A 6,860-nucleotide genomic window follows, 5' to 3' on the forward strand; every position below is an offset into this window, starting at 1 on the left:
CTTATAGCTGCCTACTCCCAGGCAGAAGGGGAAGTGGGTCTCTGCTCAAGGTCTGGTGTTCCCACAGCACTGGACCAGTGCTGAGAGCTTCATCCTGATCTGCAAGCAGAGAGGGTGAGGCAGGGCTTGGCATGGGCTTTTGAAACTTCAAAGCACATCTCCAGTGATGCACTTCCTCCAACAAGGCCACACCTCTCAACCCTTCTAATCCAAACCCTGATGACTAAGCATTCAAATACAGGGGCCTGTGGTGGCCATTACAGCCTCCCTGGGTTTCATAGCACTGTCTCAGGCTCTGCAGGGTGCAAGAGCAGCCTTGCAGCCCCTGGGCCCAGGCAGGGCTAGACCAAGGACTTTTGTCAGGTGTTAGGTATGCTAGTGGGGGATGATGTGGGAGTGGAGGGTGGGGGAGGGGGGTGAGGGAGGGGGATGTAGATATGGGGGCTACCGAGGAGTGAAATCCCACGGAATGAACAGAACTTGGTGAGTGTTGAGTGCTACAGAGCCAAGTTGACCCGCCTCTCCTTCCTCCTCCCTCTAGAGATCCCAGCAAGCTGCTCCCTTTGCACAGCCTGATTGGCTACTTGTGTGAGCAGTTGCCAGCTCAGTCTAGGAGGAAATCCCATGCTGTCAGCCAGCAGCACAGATTGTTGCAGGAAAAATGACACAACTCATCCTCTGGGCAGAGTTGCAAATTATTACACATCCCTCCCCCCACCCCCACAGCTGGTGGAAGAGGGTGGAAAATTTTCCATGGAGACTGCAGACTTTTCCTCTCTGTCATGCCTCATGATCAAACAAGCCCTCATGGCTTTTAGTTCACATTCATTCCTGACTCCCTGTTCTCTGACATCAAAATGACTTATGTAGGCCCTATGGACAGCCATATACAAGAATGGGCCTGGGTTTCCCTCTGAAAGGCCCTGCTACCAAGTAAGATTCCTGAAAGAGGCAGGTACTGTTCAGCTGAGATTCCAAATTTCCAGATAAATGACACCATGGCAAACACACACAAAAAACACACAACACACATACACATACCACACACACACACAAAACACACACAATGTATACAGACACACAACATACACAGCACACAAAAAATACATATGCAACATACACACATATATACACAAAGCACTCACAAACACAGCACACACAAAACACACATACACAGCACCCATAAAACAGACAGACACATACATGCAGCATACACAAAACACAACACACAGACAAGTATAGCACACACATACATACACAATATACATACACACATAATGTACACATATACACACAACACACACATATACACACAGCATACATACAAGCATAGCGCACACAAACAATACACATACACACACAATACACACATATACACACAACACACACATACACGTACAATACACACACAACACATATATACACATACAACACACACAATACACACATACAAGCATAGCCCACACAAACAATACACATATACACACAACACACACATACACGTACAATACACACACAACACATATATACACATACAACACACACAATACACATATACAAGCATAGCACACACAAACAATACGCATATGCACACAACACACACATACACGTACAATACACACACAACACATATATACACATACAACACACAATACATATATACAAGCATAGCACACACAAACAATACGCATATGCACACAACACACACATACACGTACAATACACACACAACACATATATACACATACAACACACACAATAAACACACCACACACACACACTCACGCGCACGTGCACATGCACGCTGTTTATTGGTGCAAAATGGTTGTGACATAAGCCACATTCCACTCATCTGAGGCCTAAGGTTGACCTAACCACTATCTGCTCTGACACACTCCTTTCTCGGCTCAATCCACTGTTCCTGTCAATTTCAGAGACTGTCCTGTAACATGATGTTTTTCTCTGACCCAGCTAGGTCCTGCGACCCTTCTCTGTCCCAAAGAAACACACAGACGCTATGTTAGTATAAATCTGTTGGCTGGTGACTTGGGTTTCTTATTCTTAACCCGTAACAACTAATCTATATATTTCCATGTGGTCTTGGCTTACCAGACCTGCAAATCCATTGTCTGCTACAAGATGATGGTTGGCTCAGTGTCTCTGCAGAGAAGAGAAGAGAGGAGAGGAGAGGAGAGAAGACGAGAGGAGAGGGGAGGGGAGGGGAGTGGAGGGGAGACAAGAGGAGAGGAGAGGAGACAAGAGGAGAGGGGAGGGGAGGGGGAAGGAGGGGAGGGGAGTTGGAGGGGAGGAGAGGAGAGGAGATGAGAAGAGAAGAGAAGAGAAGAGAAGAGAAGAGAAGAGAAGAGAAGAGAAGAAGGCGATTTCCCCCTTGTCCCTGCTTATATACTAATTCTGCCCTGGTATATAACTTCCTGCCTGGATCACATGGCGACTTCTCTTTACTACATTTCCCAGACTCCTCCTCTACTCTTAGTACCACCTATCTTGCCTCCCTATTGGCCAACAGTGCTTTATTCATCAACCAATAAAACAAACATATACATAGAACATTCCCCATCACTGTCCCACTTGGATTCAATTTTATTTTTTCAATAGGGTTTTATTATACAGCCCTGGCTGGCTAGACCCGGTGGCCTCAATCTCATTTGGATTCAATTTAATGAGTACTTAGCTCCCACGTTGAACAGAGCACTGTGTTGGGCTCTGGGAGAATACGGTAAGTAATTTACAATGCACAGGATCTGTCCCCAGAAGTTTGTGGTTTGGACTGAAGTGGGAGCTACCAAAATGACGAATGTAAAGAAACCAAACGGGACCCGCACAGAGGGTGGGGGCAGGGGGACTGGAAGGATGCCCGGCCACAAAGGGAGTTCAAAAGTATGAAAGCCTCAGGTAAACAAAAGTGTGGAAGGAAGGTTGCCCAGAGCAGGGGAATTTTAAGAGGGACAATGGACAAGGTGGATTTTTCTGTGAGCCAAGAAGTAGGAACACTTCCCTGCAGTAGAACCTACACTGGTTTGTGATGCCAACTGCAGGAGATAGACATCCCTATCCACAGTGCATAGCTCAAAGTCCCTACCCCTCTTATTTAAGGCATATATTCTGAAATATTTACCCTTGTGGCTTCAAGGATGGATATTAATTGTTAATATCCAAAGTTAAATTAGTATCACTTATCCTTAGAGTTAATTTTTTTGGTGTTTCTGGGATTGAAAAACATCTCCACGAGCAAAGTCTGAGTGAAAATGGCATTCCCATCTAATAGCTGGGGAAAATTAGACACAATTCTCGAAGTCACACAGGAGAGGCGCTTATTTCTAGCCTATCAATTTGCCCATGGAGTCATCCTCATAGTTACCTGTGATGCAGGGTGGGATCCCAGACTTCTTCTTTTCAACTCTCTTATATTTACTAAGTGACTGGGTTGTAGGTCTTTACTGCAGGGAAACAGAAACCTGTCACTCTGTGAGACACCCTTCTAACCCCTCTTACTCTTGTTTAGACTTTCTTTTTCTTTTGTCTTTCTTTCTTTTTCTCTGTGAACGGTGAATTCTTTGTCTATAGCTTTCAGTGGGAGGGAAAGCTCAGAGCCCAGACAAACCAAGTGTGGTTTTGTGACGGTCTGGCTCCAGGCATTCAGTCCACAAGGAAACCACATGTACTTTTGTGCTGACTTCCAAGTATACGCCTGGCCTTGATCACCCGGTCTCCAGACTTTGTGTGTGTTGATCTCAGGGTGCAAAGTGACTGCTGGCCTTGAAGGCATCCAAGTAAGCATGGGGACAGGAATATAAACACCAGTGAGTGTGCCAGAACCAGGTGGCTAGTCTCAGTTACAGCAGCAGGGTGGATTGAGCCTTGACGGATGATGATGAAAGGGTTGTCACCAGGTCTGTCTCTCTGAGTCACAGGGCTGTGCTGCACAGTGAATGACCTCTCCCGAGTCCATTGTCTCCACCACTTTATTCCTCATCTATCCCAGGAACGTGAACTGGGAGCTGTTACAGGGTAGTGGATGTTCAGGCACAGAGACAGCAGTGGGCTGGTCCCTGACCGCAGACAACTCACCCTGAGCAGAGGCTGTTAGATTGGCATTTATAGGAAGCTTTCAGAGCAAAAACTGGAAGAGTCCTGGGCAAACTGGAAGAAGGTGGTTACCGTATTGAGGGAGACCTATAAAACATACATAATAAAATGTAATAATTTCAAAAGGTGAGAGATAGACATGGTGGCTCAGGCCTGTTAAAGCATTTGGGATTCTGGGGCAGGAGGGCTGTGAGTTCCTGTCCAGCCTGGATCTTTGTCTCAAAGAATTTGTCTCAAAAATTGTATACATGTGTCTATTTATCTATGTGTGTATGTGTGGTGAGTGTGTGTGTGTGCGCACGCACATGTGTGTGCATGTGCAGGTGCATTTCAGCACTTACCTGTAAGGGGGCATCCTGTGACCATGAAGGCAGTTTTCCCAGTAAGAGGTTTATCCGTTGCACTTTGGATGCTCTGACCCCTCCAATTCACCCCCAAATGTGGGAAACAACTACATAACTTGTTGTAGTGGGGGACTTCGTTCATACTTTCCCCCAAAGAGACAGAAATTAATAAAACCTTTAAATGGTGATAAATGCATCAAAGAAATGCACTACAGAGTGGTGCTGGGAGGGGCTGGGGAGGGGCTGCGGGTGTGAGGAGATGGGCTGAAGGCTGTGGGAACAGGGATAGACTACACAGCTGGAGGAGCAGGAGACAAGCCAACGAGGCTGGCGTGGACACCGAGCGGGGAGACAATGAGGGCAGCGGGCAGGCTGTGCCTCCCAGGCCTCTGCAGAGTTCTACAGATGCCCCAGCAAACTCTCATGTACGATGGCTGCTTCTGGTCTAGGAACTTCCCATGCTAGCTCCTTCTGTCATAATATTACCCTGCTTTTGTCAGTGAGAAACTGAGGCACAAGAAGGTGTGAGAATTCTCCTATGACCAAACAGCTGGCCACCAGAGGGGGCTGCCAGGCCCCTGGCCCAAGTGACCTGGCCACATCCTCCTCCTCACATTGCCTGCTCTTAAGAAGATGGCCTAGATCTGATTCCACTGTGGCCCAAACCCTCCCTTCGTGCCCCACCTACTCCAGACCCGTGTCTGTGAGTGGACTTGGCTGCTGCAATATCTTCAAAATGGGCTTCAAGTGGAAGAAGCAGGCAGGTGGAAGTATAATGAACGGCACACTGACTCCCCCTCCCACCCCAGACAGGGTTTCTCTGTGTAGCCCAGGCTGTCCTGGAACTCACTCGAGATCTACCTGCCTCTGCCTCTGGAGAGCCGGGGTTAAAGGAGCACATCATCACTATCTCACAGCTGTCCTTGTTTTTTTTTTTTTTTGTTGTTTTGTTTTGTTTTGTTTTTTGTTTTTTTTTAATATGAACGAATTGGTATAGGAGACAGTTTCCTGAACATAACTCTAGTAGCACAGACACTGAGATTGACAATTAATAAATGGGACCTCCTGAAACTGAGAAGCTTCTGTAAGGCAAAGGACACAGTTAGCAAGACAAAAAGGCAGCCCACAGATTGGGAAAAGCTATTCACTAACCCCACGTCTGACGGAGGGCTGATCTCCAAAATTTACAAAGAACTCAAGAAGCAAGTCTCCAAGACACCAAAGGATCCAATTAAGAAATGGGGTGCAGAACTAAATAGAGAATTCTCAATAGAGGAGACTAAAATGGCTGAGAGACACTTGAGAAAGTGCTCAACATCCCTAGCCATATGGGAAATGCAAATCAAATCAACTCTGAGATACCATCTCCCTCCTGTCAGAATGGTTAAAATAAAAAACTCCAATGACAATTTATGCTGGAGAGGATGTGGAGAAAGGGAAAACTCCTACACTGCTAGTGGGAGTGGAAATCAGTATGGAGATTCCTCAGGAAAATGGGAACAAACCTGCCACAAGACCCAGCAATTCCACTCTTAGGCATGTACCCATTAGATGCACATTCATACAACAAGGATGTCTGTTCCACTACGTTCACAGCAGCATTATTTGTAATAGCCAGAACCTGGAAGCAACCTAGATGTCCCTCAACTGAAGAGTGGTTAGAGAAAATGTGGTACATTTACACAATGAAGTACTATTTCTCGGGGAAAAAAAAAGTGGAATCTTGAAATTTGTAGGTAAATGGATGGCACTAGAAGAAACCATACTGAGTGAGGTAACCCAGTCACAAAAAGAGAAACATGGTATGCACTCACTCATATATGGATTTTAGACATGAATCAGGGAAGTGTCAGCATACAATCCCACTGCCAGAGATTCTGGGAAACAGAACCTTCATCCAGTGACTGATGGAAGCAGAGTCAGATACCCACAGACTAACACTGAACTAAACTCCTGGTATCCAGTGTCAGAAAGAGAGAACTGACAGGCAAAGGAGTTAAGAGTGGGCTGATTTAACCCACAGAAACAGTTGACCTGAACAAGGAGGAGCTCTTGGACTCCAGATTGATGGCTGTGTGGAAAGCCTGGGACTGATCCAGACCCCCTGAATGTGGGTGTCAGTGAGGAGGCCTAGGTTGTCTATGGGGCCTGGGTAATATTTACCCCTGGTGTACAAATAGACTTTGAGTACCCATGCCACAATATGGGAGGCTCTCTCAGCCGGGACTTTTGGGGGAGGGCCTAGACCCTGCCCTGGATGAAATGACAGTCACTGGAGATCCATCATAGAGGGCCTCACTCTCCCTGGGGATCGGAGTGGAGATTGGGTGGGGAGGGGGGGAGGGGAGTGAGAGAGAGCTGGGATTGACATGTGAAACAAGATTGTTTCTAACCTAAATAAAATAATAA

The 6,860-nt window shown here is 46.5% G+C and overlaps 1 non-coding gene across 1 annotated transcript; it reads left to right on the top strand.

Moving 5' to 3' along the window:
• Window positions 1–4,440: 4,440 nt before the first annotated feature.
• On the top strand, window positions 4,441–4,604 carry LOC121141046. The gene has a single exon (XR_005877991.1). It is a non-coding gene; the product is annotated as a U1 spliceosomal RNA (small nuclear RNA).
• The last annotated feature ends 2,256 nt before the right edge of the window (window positions 4,605–6,860 follow it).

This window comes from Mesocricetus auratus, unplaced genomic scaffold (assembly GCF_017639785.1).
Source record: "Mesocricetus auratus isolate SY011 unplaced genomic scaffold, BCM_Maur_2.0 Super-Scaffold_100006, whole genome shotgun sequence".
Taxonomy (NCBI): domain Eukaryota; kingdom Metazoa; phylum Chordata; class Mammalia; order Rodentia; family Cricetidae; genus Mesocricetus; species Mesocricetus auratus.